The sequence below is a fragment of the Octopus bimaculoides genome, chromosome 4 (assembly GCF_046866305.1).
Source record: "Octopus bimaculoides isolate indiv1 chromosome 4, ASM4686630v1, whole genome shotgun sequence".
Lineage (NCBI taxonomy): Eukaryota > Metazoa > Mollusca > Cephalopoda > Octopoda > Octopodidae > Octopus > Octopus bimaculoides.
In genome coordinates this window covers 26,478,715-26,496,214 of record NC_142931.1, presented here as the reverse complement: position 1 = coordinate 26,496,214, position 17,500 = coordinate 26,478,715, and the positions used below count along the sequence as shown (strand labels likewise).

Below are 17,500 nucleotides of genomic sequence, written 5' to 3'. Positions count from 1 at the left end.
GCTGACCTCGGTAGGATTTAATCTCAGAACATAGGAATACCGCTTAGTCTTTTGTCCGATTCAGACAACCCACCATCTCATTAATACAATAATGGTTTTAAATTTTGGCACAAGGCCAGAAATTTCGGGTAGGGATAAGTCGATTACATTGACCCCCGATACTCAACTGGTACTTAATTTATCGACCCCGAAAGGATAAAAGGTGAAGTCGCTCTCGGCGTAAAGACGGACGAAATGCCGCTAAGCATTTTGACCGGCGGGTTCACGATTCGGCCAGTTCACCGCCTTAGTAATGATTTCAAATTTTGGCACAAGGCCAGCAATTTCAGTGGAGGGAGTAATTCGATTACATTGACCTCAGTGCTCAACTGGTACTTATTTTTTCGACCCCGAAAGAATGAAAGCCAAAGTGGTCCTCGGCGGAATTTGAACTCAGAATGTAAAGACGGACGAAATACCGCTAAGCACTTTTTGACCAGCATACTAAAAAGATAAATTTGGACTTGACAGCATTTGAATTCAGAACAAAGGATGTAATTAACTAAATACTGAATTGCACTCATTCCTTATCAAACACCTTCTTCACCTCTTCATCATCTTCTTTCTCCTTTCTCTCTTCAACTTTGGCAGCGTTGTCGTCGTGGTCGTAGTCATGACCTTTCATACCATCGCTTTTGTTACTTAACTCTAGATCAGTCATCATGAAAAAGAACTATGATCTAAGCCGTTACAGCTTTGGATATCTATTGTTATATCTATGGTGGTCCAATGTGTGCTTTTTAAGGTTGAGGGAGTGAGATTTGAGTAGGATTCAGCTGCTATTTCTTGCAGAACTACTTGGGGACTTACTAATAATTGGCTCACGATTCTTCATGTTGTTGTTGTTGTTGTTGTTGTTGTTGTTGTTGTTGTTGATGATGATGATGATGATGATGATGATGATGATGATGATGATGACGACGAGGAGGAGGAGGAGGAACTCCAGATGAGTTCAGATCGAGAAACCCTTTGACCAGAGAAGCTACAGCCGGACAATCCCCTCGATTTACTGTAATACAATGGGTCCTATGTGTCCTTCCTTTTATAACACTATACGGTGTGAGAGAGATTTGTCTGTTATTTCTAATATGAAAATCTACCACGTGGAGGCTCCCGCACGGGCTCGTGGTCGTTATGTTATTCTTGTTGATGCCGTTTCCTGTTTGTTTAGTGTTCTTAATTATTTTCAATGCAGCCTGCCTTATGTAAGCCACTAATGAAACAAAGCTGTCGAGAATCCAATGCAGAAATGTTCTCACACTTTCCCACCCTCTCTCAAACTATCTCTCTCTCTCTCTCTCTCTCTCTCTCTCTCTCTCTCTTTCTCTCCCCTCTCTCTCTCCCTGTTTGTTCATATATATATATATATATATATATATATATATATATATATATATATATATATCATCATTTTCTCTCTCTCTCTCTCTCTCTCTCTCTCTCTCTCTCTCTCTCTCTGTTTATCTATCTATCTATCTATCTACGAATATCGGTTTCAATCTCTGAATGAATTTTTTCTTTCATTATTTCCTACTTCCCTTTCTCTACCTCTCTTTCTCAGCACATACACACATACACATAACACAAACACACAAATAAACACACACAAATGCACACACATAAACACATACACAAATGCTCACACGCATACACACACCCGCATATCTATACTATTTTTATATAGATGTTAGCATGAGTGTGTATATGTCTGTCTGTGTGCACATCATGTGAGTGTGTGAATATGTATAGTGAGTATGAATGTATGCATGTGTATGTATGTATGTATGAATAACAGACAATATTTTATGTATGTATATATGTATGGTATGTATGTATGTATGTATGTATGTATGTATGTATGTATGGAATAACCTGGAAGGGTTGGTACCAAGCTTTGCATCGAGAGTTATACCAGCCCACGAACTGGACATCACTCCACTATTCCAAATGCCCCTTTAATCCTATGAAGAGTGACGGCCATGTACTGCAACACCTAGGGATTAAAGAGCCAACGGCTATTTAATATCTTGCCAAAAAATTTCAGGGATCAACGTGTAGTAGGGGTAAACATTTCTAAGAAACGACCTGTCCTGTTCCGATGAACTTACCTCACAGCAAGAAATTCAAAAGAGGGCGGCAATACTAAACTCCCACCTTCACCAAAAGCCAGTCTCAAAAGAATGATCATGGAAAAGGTAATAACCCTGGTGGTGCCCCGGCAAGGCCACAGCCTTTGGGCTTTAGACGCATAAAATATTAAAATTGATAGAGGAGATATGTATGTATATGTATATATATATATATATATACATATACGACGGGCTTTTTCCAGTTTTCGTCTATCAAATCCACTCACAAGGCTTTGGTCAGCCCAAGGCTATAGTAGAAGACACTTGCCCAGTGTGCCACGCAGTGGGACTGAACCCGGGACCATGTGGTTGGTAAGCAAGCTACTTACCACACAGCCACTCCTACGCCTATATATATATATATATATATATATATATATATATATATATATATATATATATATATATATATATATATATATATATATATATATATATATATATATATATATATATATATATATATATATATATATATATATATATATATATATATATATATATATATATATATATATATATATATATATATATATATATATATATATATATATATATATATATATATATATATATATATATATATATATATATATATATATATATATATATATATATATATATATATATATATATATATATATATATATATATATATATATATATATATCCGTATGTATGTATACTATATATACATATAATATACTTACATATATATCTATAATACATTAAAAGTCAGTTTGAATCTTGTTTGCTTGCTTGCAGTATTACTCAACCAAACTGGCGCATAATGGGGAAAATACTATGAATTAAGTTTACCCTGAAATGTGAATACGAATGGATTGAAACGAGTTTCGCGTAAATCGGTAGTTTTCGAGATATTAGAGATTTTCAGGGTATAAATACCCAAAATGATACGTAATGGGAAAATTTTCCGAAAATAATCATCCTCTTGCAAGGGAAGAAACTCTTATCTTTTTATTAGACAGTGAGTTGACAAGGAAAAAATACAATCTTTTTTCAATTTCTATTTTCGCTTTTGTTAAACACATTATTTTAATCACTTAGAAATATTTTTAAGTGAATGTGATTTCAAAAATCTAAGTTGTTTGTACAGTAAGTATGTATATTTTAGCTTTCTTTAAACAGACAATATTTTTATGTTTTTTTAAAATTATTTTTAAGTGATTACCATTATTGGGGCTACTGTCAGTGCTGTTATCATTACGCTGCGCGAGTCTGGCGATATCGCTGTGGCTGTTGTCACAGTGGTTGTCATCGTTGTGGTAGTCGTCCCTGGCCGCAGGGTTGGTGCTATTGTCGCCGGGGGTGATGTGAGTGCTGCCGGTGATGTGAGAGCCGTCAGTGGTTTGGGCGCCGTCGATGGTAATGTTGGGTGTGGGGCCTGCAGCGTCATTGGTGCTGCTGGTGTCGGCATGGTCATCTTCTCCGGCCGCAGCGCTGGTACTGGGGTCGTTGGCGTCAGCGCCGGTGTTTCTACCGCTGTCGCTGACTCCGGTGCTGTCGATGTTGTTGGATGATCTGTTGCTGCTATTACTGTGGTCGCCGGGCCTGGATATCATCACAGCTTCATAGATGACTCCTTCGGCCTTGCATTCGCCTCCCACTGGGCAGTCATCGTACACCTTGCAAGAGCAACTTGCCTCATCCCATGTTTTATGGGATGAGGCACGTTGCTCTTCATGTTGAGTGCGCAACTAAAGGAGACTCTTAAGTTATCCTTGTTGAATAAATGTCTGTATCTGTGGTCTGCGTGAAGTCATTGTCTATTAACCTGAAGAATGTTCTTCCCACAGAGACCTTGACGTTGAGTGAGAAGGGTGGAGAAGACCAAACCAGATAGATAGATAGATAGATAGATAGATAGATAGATAGATAGATAGATATTGTCTGTATATATATATATATATGTCTGGGTATGTGTGTCTGTGTGAGAGAGAGAGAGAGAGAAAATGTATGCATCTATGTATATATATATATATATGTACATATATGTATATATATATATATATATATATATATATATATATATATATATATATATATATATATATATATATATATATATAGAGAGAGAGAGAGAGAGAGAGAGAGAGAGAGAGAGAGAGATAGATACATACATACATACATACATACATACATACATACAAACACACACACACACACACACACATACATACATACATACATACATACATACATACATACATACACGCCCGCCCGCACACAGGCTGCTGGGCTGGCTTATATGCATGCATGCAGATTTGGAATCATGAGTATATGTGCACATACACACACACACACACACACACACACACACACACACACATATATATATATATATATATATATATATACACACGCACACCTTCAAAGTATAAGAAAAACGAGAGAGAGAAAGAGAGTGAAATGGGAAAGCAGCCATACCCCAGTAACTAACCACTCCCACGTTTAATTTGATCCAAATCCATCTTGAATATCACACCAACAAACTCAACAAAACTGGCAAGTCTGCTGCGGCGGTGACCTATGGCGTAGCAATCTGTGGCGTTGTGTAGCGTGATATAATGTTTCGAGGATTTAGTTTGAGCAAGATTAAAGTTTAAAATCATCATAAACACCGTTGGATGTCTATTTTGACAAATATCTTGGTTCGAAACATCTTGGTCTTTAACCAATAAGTTGAGATGGAGATCTTGTTTTCTCAGTCTCAATCTGTTGTTTTACGCCCAGCATCCAACCAACCAAATTATTGTTCGCCGTTCTTATTAATGTAGTTAATATTTGTTGTTGGGGGGGGGGGTGATTAGGTTACATTCTGAATTAATGTTATAGATATTTATACTTGGCAGTTATTGGGAATGACGCTGGATGCGTGTGTAAGTGATATCTATATGTGTGTATGTGTACATACATATATAGTATGCATATATGTATGTACATATATATACATACGTACATACATGGATATATATAAATGTGTGTGTGTGTATACACACACACATACATACATACATACATACATACATACATACATACATACATACATACATACATATGCGCATAGGAACTGAAAAGTTCCTGGCTTTACGGGTATCACGAAAGGCCTAGTTGGAGGTCCAACCTTCCGAGTTCTTCTACAGGGCTTAGAAAAACTGAAGGACCGCTGCGATTCATGTGTGAATCTTAGAGAATATGTTGAATAAGATCACAACTCATCCACTCGTATTTTCTTTTACCCAAAGCCAGGAACTTTTCACTACTCCCTTGTATGTATGTATGTATGTATGTATGTATGTATGTATGTATGTATAGATGTATGTATGTTTACAGCCGAGTAGTTAAGAACCTCTCTTCATAATCATGAAATCCTGGATTTGATATCAATTAGGATCGCCTTCAGCAAGTGTCTTTTCTCATAGCCTAACATAATTCGTACGCTAGAAATGATCGTAATATCTGATACAATACATATTTACAAGACCTTTTAAGATTTAAAACATGATAAACTTTACAAAATGTTGCTACCAAGTTAAGTTTGATCGCAAAATTAAGTCAAGTTAATGAGAATAAGAAAACATACACCCATAGACGGTAGAAAATATACTGATAGACGGTAGCCGTACAAGCTAACGGAGGAACATCTATGTGATCACTCAGCCTTCCTAGAAATAGCAGTTAACCCTCCCGTAATTTCTGTTGACTGTAAAACCAGTCGAATTTACTTTAATTTGTTGTTCATTAATGAGTCTGGGGAATTTTCTACTGAGTTATTGCAGTTTGATAATATATAATAATTGGCGAATCGGAAACCGGTTAAAAATGAGTGAGAATTGGTAATAAAATGAAATTTTTTTTTAAATGGTAAGTCTGAACCAGATGTTAAAAATGAACTCCCTTCAAAATATTAACTGTTTTGTAATATTGTTGTTAACTGTGAATCTCTGATTCACAAAATGGTTGCATGTAAAAAAACAAATTTTAAAAAGAGAAAACTTGAAAAAAAAACCTTCGTTTACAAATTCATACAAGATGGAAGCTAAAGAATTAGACAACTGGAGACAATCCCAAACCTCCGGTCTAGACAATAGCTTTCAAAGGAAGAAGGTAAATTTTTACAAATGATTTTATGCAAAAGCCAAAAATCCCAGTACACGCGGACGCGCGCGCGCCCGCCCGCACACACACACATATGTATGATAGCAAACAGACGCACCAACCACAGGCACATCAGGAAATGTGAAGCGCTAAAAAAAAAGCACATTAAAACGAAGAAGTACGTATATGATAAATAAATATTAAATACAAGAGATAATTAACTCCGCAAGCCCCTACAAAGTTCAGTTCCTTAAAAGAATAAAGAAACCAAACAGAAGTTACAGCTGATAATGAATGAAACTTGAAAGAAGAAACAAAAGGTTTCATAATTATAGCCGAAAGCCAAAGTTTTAAAACCATATGTCCTTTAAAGACTAAGTGAAGTATGTGTCGCCAGTTTAAATAAACCGGAAATTACATCGTAAAATTGCAACCATGACCATCCCGTTGTCTGGGTTCTTTTTACGGGAAGTGTACCCTGGACTACATAATTTAATATATCCTTTTGTGAGAAAGTAAGGTGCGGTTTGAAGGAGATATGGCTATTCTTTCAAGCAGACTGATCTGGTACGTGGAGGCACTCTTATGACACGTGAATGAGCTTTCGCGCAGCCCGATTCTCCTTTAGTTGGAAACGAGTGGAAATGATGGTACTCTAATGGTAGTTGAAAATGAGTAGATAACCGTCTTCAGTGGAAAATGTGTAGAAAAATAAAGACAATAACCAAATGAAATACTTACTAAAAGACGTTGAGGACATTGTTTTTATTCATTCAGCTGTGATCAAGACTTGCAGTGAGTATATGCATTATCATGTCACCGTTTATTTCAGTGTGAGCTTGGAATAGGCTCTATCTCTCAATGACCGAGCTTCGTGGTTGTTTAAATCGAAAACAGTCTTGATTAAGGAGAAAAAGGCGTTCAAATCACTTTATAAAAGCACCCTTGTTTGCTCACCAGTTTACTGTTTTTATTTCGTTTTTGTTTTCTTTTTTGTTTTTTTGTTCTTTTGTTGGAGATTTCTTTATACAGTAAGGTTCAGCTCATCGTTGCAATCAGCAAAGTAAAGCTTAATTCGACAGCTTGAACACTGGGTTGCAATATGACTATTGATATAACCGGGAGGGGATTTCTAGCTGGTTTACTTCAGATATAGGCTCAATTAGTGGAGGCGCAATGGCCCAGTGGTTAGGGCAGCGGACTCGCGGTCATAGGATCGCAGTTTCGATTCCCAGACCGGGCGTTGTGAGTGTTTATTGAGCGAAAACACCTAAAAGCTCCACGAGGCTCCGGCAGTGGATGGTGGCGAACCCTGCTGTACTCTTTCACCACAACTTTCTCTCACTCTTACTTCCTGTTTCTGTTGTGCCTGTATTTCAAAGGGCCAGCCTTGTCACACTGTGTCACGCTGAATATCCCGGAGAACTACGTTGAGTGTACACGTGTCTGTGGAGTGCTCAGCCACTTGCACGTTAATTTCACGAGCAGGCTGTTCCGTTGATCGGATCAACTGGAACCCTCGACGTCGTAAGCGACGGAGTGCCAACAACAAAAGCTCAATTAAGAGTCATTAGTGAGACTTTGCAGTTTCAATTGCGCCCAATCATAAGTACTGGAAATATGCAATGACTCTTGCCTGAAATACTAAATATATAAGTTACAATGGGTTATATATACGAGAATATGGATAAAAATCAAGGATATAGGTTATATTATGGTTAAGATGAAAGGATATTAATAGCAGTATGATTAAACATCAAAGGATATGGACTGGAATATTAATCGAAATTATGTATGCATATCATGAAAACAACCCAGTAAAAAGGAAAACCAGTGCTACAGTTCTCTAAATTCAACGAAGCTGGGCCCTGTAAATGTTCCAGTTAAAATACATGTAATATATAAACTTACTATATTTGTCTATCATCTGAGCTATCGCCACTAACTTAATACCAGCACAAATTTATGACAGTTAGCAATGATGCTGATTTTTCTTTCACAATTTAGAAGGGCAGGTAAAAAGACGAAAGCTTGCCTGGTACGGTCATGTAGCCCTCCACAATTCACTGTCCAAAACCATTCTTCAGAACACAGTTTGGTGGGGGAGATGAAAGAGAGGCAAACAGAAAAATGCTGGTTTCACATCAAGGACTGGACAGGTTACAACACAGCGAACCTGATGCGCATGATGGAGAGCAGGGACCAGTGGCGGCGACTAACTATGAAAGCGTCAAGAGTGACACCCCAACGACTAGCTGCAACAGTTAAGGGATGATGATGATGGTGATGATGATGAAGTAGTATAGTCAATTGAACCAACCTGAGATATTCCTGCAGCATATTCCATAAACACCACACTGATGAAAGGCAAAATTGAAACTGGTAGGATTTCTGCTCAGATAAAATTGATGAAACTAAATATTAAAATGCATTTATTCTACTGTTATTACTTATTATAAACTAATACTTCTCTAAACCTACCGAAAAGCATGACTTCCTTAATGGTAATAATACAATCCATATTCATTTCTGATCTAACTTCCTATCTCCAGCATTTTATTTATATCTACTCTTTGGTCCTAGTAATATATGATCGTGATGTTTTAACAAGGGGTACTCAATGCCTGAAGTGTAAGGTCACAAGTTCACTACTCACACTACTTCGGACCACCAAAGTTATTACTTTATTCTCAAGAGACGTGGAATATAGTTCGGAGATGAAAAACTTTGACTGCTGTTAGTTCTATATGATTTAATCGCCTTAATCTCTTATAATCCAGCTTGTTCCTTATTCTTTATTTTAGTCTACCCCCACCCAAAAAAGTCATTATAATGGAATGTAATTACGCATAAACACACACACACATGCGTATAAGTATGTGTGTGTGTGTGTGTGTGTGTGTGTGTGTGCGCGCGCGTGCGTGTGCGTGTGCGTATACACACACACACACACACACACATACTTATATGGTGGTCGTGGGCTTTGTGCTGCTATCTGGTTTTTTTCTACTTACTCAAAGCAGAGGCCCTTACGTGCCCTTACTGGTGGCAACATCTCCGCTTTCTGTTTTATACCACGGTCTCATGCTATTTTGCGTAGATATGATGGGGCTCAGCGCTGGATTTACCTTTTGCTCTTGGGTGGGAGCCTTGTCATTATGATTTGTATCTCTACAAATACCCAACAGACTACCTGTCGTTTCGACCACATCGATACTTACCGTCTGCTGGCGGTAAGTATTGAGCTGGCAGAAACGTTAGCAGGCCGGGCGAAATGCTTAGCAGTATTTCGTCTGCCGTTACGTTCTGAGTTCAAATTCCGCCGAGGTCGACTTTGCCTTTCATCCTTTCGGGGTCGATAAATTAAGTACCAGTTACACACTGGGGTCGATGTAATCGACTTAATCCGTTCGTCTGTTCTTGTTTGTTCCCTCTATGTTTAGCCCCTTGTGGGCAATAACGAAATAGGTATTTCGTCTGCCGCTACGTTCTGGGTTCAAATTCCGCCGAGGTCGACTTTGCCTTTCATCCTTTTGGGGTCGATTAAATAAGTACCACTTACGCACTGGGTTCGATATAATCGACTTAATCCGTTTGTCTGTCCTTATTTGTCTCCTCTGTGTGTAGCCCCTTGTAGGCAATAAAGAAATAAAATACCGTCTACTCATACTACCGATTATTTGTAATCTTGTCTTGCGCTGCTACATCTATTAAGATATGTGCTTCTAGGCAGGCCTGCCTCGTACCAGCTCAGGCTCTTTTTCGCCTCATTCTCCGTTTTTAATATTACGCATATTCCCCTTTATGTTCCTGGAACAACAGAGGTCATATTATTTTACACTTCAATCAGGACTTCGTGTGTCTTTCGAGAATCAAAACTAAATTACGTTAATCATGTTTTTATACTGCTGTCTAATAAGGGATTGAAGTATAGACGCACCTTTCCTTATCACGCAGCATTGCCACGTAGACTCTTTTTTCGGCCTCATAATTCATATGTAAGGAATTCTGAGGTAGTCTGTTTGATATAGCTCCAGCTGGAAACAGCTTTTCCTGTTTTTAATTTGAACTCTCCGTCCATTCCTTTGCTTGGCAAAATGTATGCGTGTATTATTACTACTGTTGTAGTTATCAATATTCGAGTATGTTTCAGGCTGTTTTATTTTTTTTTATTATATCAGAAAATCATTATTGGTTCTTGTGAAAGAGATGTACTCAGCAGAGGAATAAAATTTATTTTTTGTTTTCTTTCGACTGTCTGTAAAAACATTTCTTTTCGTAGGAATTATTTTGGGTGCGTTTTGAACGGAGTAACCAACTTGTTTTTTCTACGACAATTAAATAAAGAAACAAATTTCCTTCGAAAATTAAAGTTTTGGGAGCATTATTTCTTTTTTTTTTATTCTAACCTCAAACAGGAAAGAATTAATGTCAACAATTAAATTTCTTCCTCCCCATTTCGAAGTTCCACATTGAAAAATGCTTTTCACGCAGTTTCACCTGGTAAAAATCAACGATATGGGAGAGCTAGACGAAACTCGTTCGAACAACAATAACAACGGCAACAACAGCAGTAACAACAACAACAACAATGACAACAAGAATAATAATAATAATAATAATAATAATAATAATAATAATAATAATAATAATAATAATAATAATAATTATTATTATTATTATTATTATTATTATTATACCACGATTTTTCTCTCCCATGCTGTTATATCAACAAGAACACCCCCAAAAAGTCATCAATTACGCAGAAACGTTGGAGACATCCCACGGGTTCGCTTAAAAAATTCTATTCTTCCTTAAAATAAATAAGTAGTTATAAATCTGTGCACGTACTCACATGTGTGTGTCTATGTGTTAAGTTATATATATATATATATATATATATATATATATATATATATATATATATATATACATATACACACTCGCACAGACTCAGGCACTCTGATACACACATACATTTGTACATAAATAATAACTAGTAATCTACATTTACTTACTTTCATCTAGATACCTTTATACAATCAACAGTGAATTAAAGAACGGTGAATTAAATATGAATGAATACGCGTTAACGTTCTAAATTGCTCACACACACACATACAAACATACACACACGCACACACAGAAGCTCATGGTTATACTCATACACATATACATACACCTGTCTTGACCAAAGGAAATAATATGCATTTTTTAAGAGAGACTGTCATAGTTTAGTTTATCGTTGTCTTCCTTAAGTCTGTGGTTTTGAGATCAGTGGAGCATATTAATAAGACGCTTGCCAATGAGCCAGGAGTCAAGTAAATACAGATTCAGTAGAAACTTGTGATGGTTTGAAACAGTAACAGATAATCGAAGAGGATGAGTTGTAGTTGAAATAAATGTAGCAATAACAACAACGGTACCTTATAAACTCAACTTTCTACGATACCTCTCTTATACTTGTTTATCCACATTGTCTTAAAAGGATAGGATTATATATGAGGAAGATTTGAGTGTAATTTGTTTACAAGGTGGGTGAATGAAAATAGGCTTTTAATGGTCCTTAATTCAGTGAAGACGCGGTATAGTTGATAAGAGACGGATCTATGGAACACGTCTCGACATTCGGTCGACATGCTATAGAATTGCTTGATCAGAGATTACTTAAGGACAACACAACAACAACCCTTAGTATATACAGAAAAGAAAAAAATGTCCCGCGAGATTATTGTATCAAAGACCTCTATACTGTGAACTGCTATTTACGGAACATCATGCTTTTGTTAGTTAAAAAGAAAGAACGAAAGAGAGACAGAAAGAAAAAGTTGTAGTAGTAGTAGTAGTAGTAGTAGTAGTAGTAGTAGCAGGTGGAGGAGGCGGTGGAGTTACTGTTTTATTTCTTTAGTTATTTATTTTTGTTTGACGAATGACTAAAGAACGAAAGAGTTATAGAACGATACTTAATTAAATAGACGTTTTCACTTTTCCAAATACATCCACATGTTGCAATGGCTTGCACATGTACTGCTGTCAACACCAACTAAGACGTGATGAGAATTCAAATCTGAAAGCTGAAGCTAACAACAATAATATTGTGAAGAAAGCATGCGATGTTGAATGTGATAGGTCTTCTGGCAAATGTTCCAGAGTCTCGGTCGGGAAGCAATACCTAATGTGATATTTACACAGATAGCATAAAATGTGAATAAATTAAACACATAGATTAAAACACATACACGCACGCACACACGCACGCACACACACACACACACACACATGAACACACGAACACACACAAATATTATGATTACTAAGTTGGTTGGAAAGTTAAGGCATCACGTTGGAAAAATACTTTGAGGTATTCCTATCCCGCCGAGTTTAAGTTGGATTTTCATCCCTGCGGGTCGATAAAGTGAGTACCTGTTGAGCACTGGCGTAAGTCGGTTATACCAAAATCTGAAACCAATAATTTTACCCTGTGCGCGCAAGGGAAAGCAGGGTATTATATCCACTCGTCTTTGTTTGTCTGTGTGTTTGCAAAATTACTGGAAAACGGATGAACAGATTTTCATCAAATTTGGCAGAAATACTCATTGGGTGAATGGCTCGAAATAATGAAAATTTGGTTTGATTATCTTCAAACATACATAAATAGATACATAGATATGGGACTCGTGTGTGTGTGTGTGTGTGTGTGTGTGTGTGTGTGTGTGTGTGTGTGTGTGTGTGTGTGTGTGTGTGTGTGTGTGTGTGTGTGTGTCTGTGTGTGTGTGTGTGTGTGTGTGTGTGTGTGTGTGTGTGTGTGTGTGTGTGTGTGTGTGTGTGTGTGTGTGTGCGGAGTATAAATACCTCACCGGAGTATAAATACCTATAATGGTGATGCTTAAAAAAATAATAATTCAATTCAAATAGAAAGCATGGGAAAGCAACGCATTGTAAGCTACACTATAATTTACGAAAAAATTGATCTGCACGATGGCTTTTTTTTTTTTTTTCATTGTTGTCGATTTTGATCATGATATTGATCACAGAAAGATGTGTACATACATACATACATACATACATACATACATACATATATATATATGTATATATGTATATATGTATATATATATATATATATATATATAATACAAAGAATATATATACATGTATACACACATATATGTACATACTTACATCTACATGTGTATATACATGCATATCAGGGTACAGGACGTTAGAACAATAAACTACAGACAACGGAACGAACATATAGGAAAACGGAAAGCCACTTGGAATATCCCTTCATCAGCTGTCTCTATTCTATCTAGACGTTTCGAAGATAAGACAGAACGTACTCTAGAATAGTCTCTTCCTGAGTAGTGGATCAACCCACTACACAGAGGATTCCAAGGTGGCAAACACAAACCAAGACAGGAAAAAATGGACAGTGAAAACAACATTCAAAAGCCGTACGGCCAAACGCAAATCTGAGGTAGAACGCTAGTAGTTCGTCTTGCCTTCACAGCGGCTGGAGTGAAAAGAAAGTTGACGACAGGTCACACGAGAGCAGAGAGGATGGTGGAGGGAGGAAGTGGAACAAGGAGGAAGGGACAGAAGGGTATAGCAGTGAAGTAGAGGCCAGGACAGAGGTATAGATAGAAAGATGGAGGAAGACAGATAGATAAATAGATAGAAAGATAGATAGATAGATAGATAGATAGACAGATAGATAGATAGATAGAAAGATAGTCATATATATATATATATATAGATAGATAGATAGATAGATAGAGAGAGAGAGAGAGAGAGAGAGAGAGAGATTTGAAATTTACAGAAAAACAAAAGACGAAGACAAGAGTGTAAACAACAAGCAGGTGTATTAGTTTGACACTCGGGGAAGTGAGAAAGTCTTTTACATTTCAAGCCTACGCTCTTTAACAGAAAGGAACACGAGGAAATAAACAGAGAGAGAATTTAAAAAAAACTTGAGGATTTAGCGATAGTGGGTATTTATTTATGCTTAAGATAAACAATAAATATATTTTGATTCATGATTTCGTTTGATTCGCCTCTAGGGCAAATTTATACATGTCTATTGAGCACTTATTATTTTGTTTATTGTGATGCAAAATCAGCATTTACCCATCCATCCATACAAAAACTTTTTTAAATATACCTTATACCACATGGAATTCCACTCTCACGATTATGGCTGGAACTAATACGAACACCAACGAAAACGGCACTATAGCACCAGTAAACTATTTAAGAAGACGTAAGTACTTCTCATTCTACTTGAAGTTTGTATCTGAACCAAGATCGACTTCTTCGGTGCTGTGAAAAATCCCTTGATGACCCTTCAAACGGATATCTGAAGCGGTTAAAAAAATACTGGGATGCAGCTCACCCCAACTTAAACACTTCTACGGTGGAATAGCTTCGACAACAAGAATTTTTCTATAAAAGACAAATTGCTTGGTTTTGCGATGCTAATCGATCTTCTCAAAACAGAACTGGCCAAAATCTACCAGAAGAGATATCGAAAATAATGTAAACAAACCACTGCCGCCATCATTAAATTCTCGTGTATCTCCAAATGTAGTTTAAGTTAACAGAGACGACTGTGAAATAAATTCACCTTCAGAAATATCTTGAAGCTACAGTTCGTGCAAATTGTTTCTACTTTTTCAAATCTGTGGTTGAATGACAAGCCATTCTCAACAAGATTAAGGAAAAATCCAACTGCTCTACTGCTGAAAGTTATCGACGATGTCGCTGGAGAACGCACAGAATCATGTGATATTAATTATTGAAATATTAATACCCTCATGTACACAGCTGCTATCACTCTTAAAGAACACCTAGGAGAAATCTGTAATATACATGGTAATGAAATTACTAAACGGAAGCAACCTAGATGGAAAACAAAACTTGAAGAAAGCATCAACGATCCTCCTCACCATATTGGATGGTTAGCCACGATAATAAAATGTAAGGGGAATAATAAGTTTACATTTTACCAATAATAAGGCGGCGAGCTGGCAGAACCGTTAGCACACCGGGTGAAATGCTTAGCGGTATTTCGTCTGCCGTTACGTTCTGAGTTCAAATTCCGCCGAGGTCGACTTTGCCTTTCATCCTTTCGGGGTCGATGAAATAAGTACCAGTTACGCACTGGGGTCAATGTAATCGACTTAATACCTTTGTCTGTCCTTGTTTGTCCCCTCTATGTTTAGCCCCTTGTGGGCAATAAAGAAATAGGTATTTCGTCTGCCGTTACGTTCTGAGTTCAAATTTCGCTGAGGTCGACTTTGCCTTTCATCCTTCCGGGGTCGATTAAATAAGTACCAGTTACGCACTTGGGTCGATGTAATCGACTTAATCCCTTTGTTTGTCTTCTCTATGCTTAGCTCCCTGTGGGCAATAACAAAAAACAAATGATAAGTTTACATCTTATGCATAAATTAATAAAACCTTATGGTGACTCTTCACACTAAGTTCTTGGAGGAAAGCTAATAACTCTAAAGCATGAACTCGGGACGCTGAGCGAAAAACTCGGCTACTGTAGACGAGCTTTTGAACGATCCAGTATAAATTACAACTTCGTTTCCAATCCACAGAGATGAGGAAGGAAAACATTATTGTTAATAAAGACCCTTCTCAAGATCTTGAATCATTCTGGTCTAAAATCTGAAATGAAAAGACGCATTTCAACCGTAATATATTGTGGCTAAATACAGTTAGGAGAGAATACTGTACCAACATTGACAGTAAAGTGTACACAACCGACCTGGAGAGCGGAATGAATGCTCCAATGTTATAAATATTTCAAAGGGAATATTCCAAAGAGAGTTTGTTTTTTTTTGTAATTCTGTTCGTTTTGGCATTAAATTCATTACCATTCTTACTACAAAAATCAAATGGCTACATGCTTGGGTCTGCAACATATTAATGTAACCCATATTTACGTAACCCATAATTTTTTTGTAAACCATAATTTTTTTTTTTTTTTTTTTTGTGGATGACCTGAAGATTTTTTCTCAAAATGTTAGCAATGTCAAAACTCAGCTTGAATCAATAACAACATTTTCAGCTGACGTAGCAATGGAATTTGGCCAACAGAAATGTTGATATTTGATTGTTGAACGCGGGAAATCAACCGACCCCAAACCTGCGCATCAACGATCTCACTATCTCATGCGAAGGTAACGTGAATAAATATAGAATAACCAAAGAGTATTATAGAAGACTTAGAAAATTTGGCGGGCGGAACTCTCTTCCTACAAGACTGTATCTCATTATATATTTGCAGTACCAGTGCTCATTCCAATATTTGGGATACCTGACTGGTCTGTAGAAATCCATTCCATAGACATTACAGTCAATAAGATCCCGGCATTAACTGGAAACCTCCGACGAAACAGTATATCGACAGGTTCTACCTAAGAAGAAATGAAGAAGATAGAGTCTTGAGATCAGGGTAGACAGCCTTCGAATGACGTATAGTCTCTCTCAGACAACACCTGCTAAACAACCGCAGGAAAAGCAAATACATAAAATTAAACTGAAAGAGGACAACTACAGGAAGCTGCTTCGAAACACTCAGATTCTATATCCAGGTTATAAATTCACATTTATGTGAATAATTATTAGTGCACTTGGTTTTGTGAATAATTATTAGTGTACTTGGTTTTGTGAATAAATGCCTAAGTGACAATCTGGATCAGTCACAATCAGCTAATCGCACATCACAAATACAATCTGTAAATGGAACAGTAAAAATATACAAGACTTTTCTCAAGTTTAAAATTTGCTTTTGTTATCCACATTCTAACGCCGGAATTTCTTATCTTTGTTAAAAAGAAACTCCTTCCTCAGAGGAAGATTTCAATATTTTAAAACAAAAGAGAAAATATATATGTATGTATGTATTATGTATGTATTATGTATGTATGTGTGCGTGTGAGAATGTGTATGTAAGCGTACAGAATACAAAACTATATTAAATATATATCATCCATGCTTCATTTGATTATACATATACATAAGTGTGTGTGTAGAGAGAGAGAGAGAGAAAGACAGACAGACAAACAGATACACACACACATGCACACAACTCACATATATATGTATGTGTTTGTGTGTAGGTATATGTGTCTGTGTACAATGAGAGAGAAGTTGAAAGAGAGAGAATTGGAATGAAGGAGAGAGAGAAAAAGAGAGGA

The 17,500-nt window shown here is 36.8% G+C and overlaps 1 protein-coding gene across 1 annotated transcript in view; it reads left to right on the top strand.

Annotated features, from left to right (window-relative positions):
- LOC106868014 (uncharacterized) overlaps nt 1-17,500 on the top strand; it is a 238,133-nt gene that overhangs the window by 218,630 nt on the left and 2,003 nt on the right. The window lies entirely within an intron of this gene.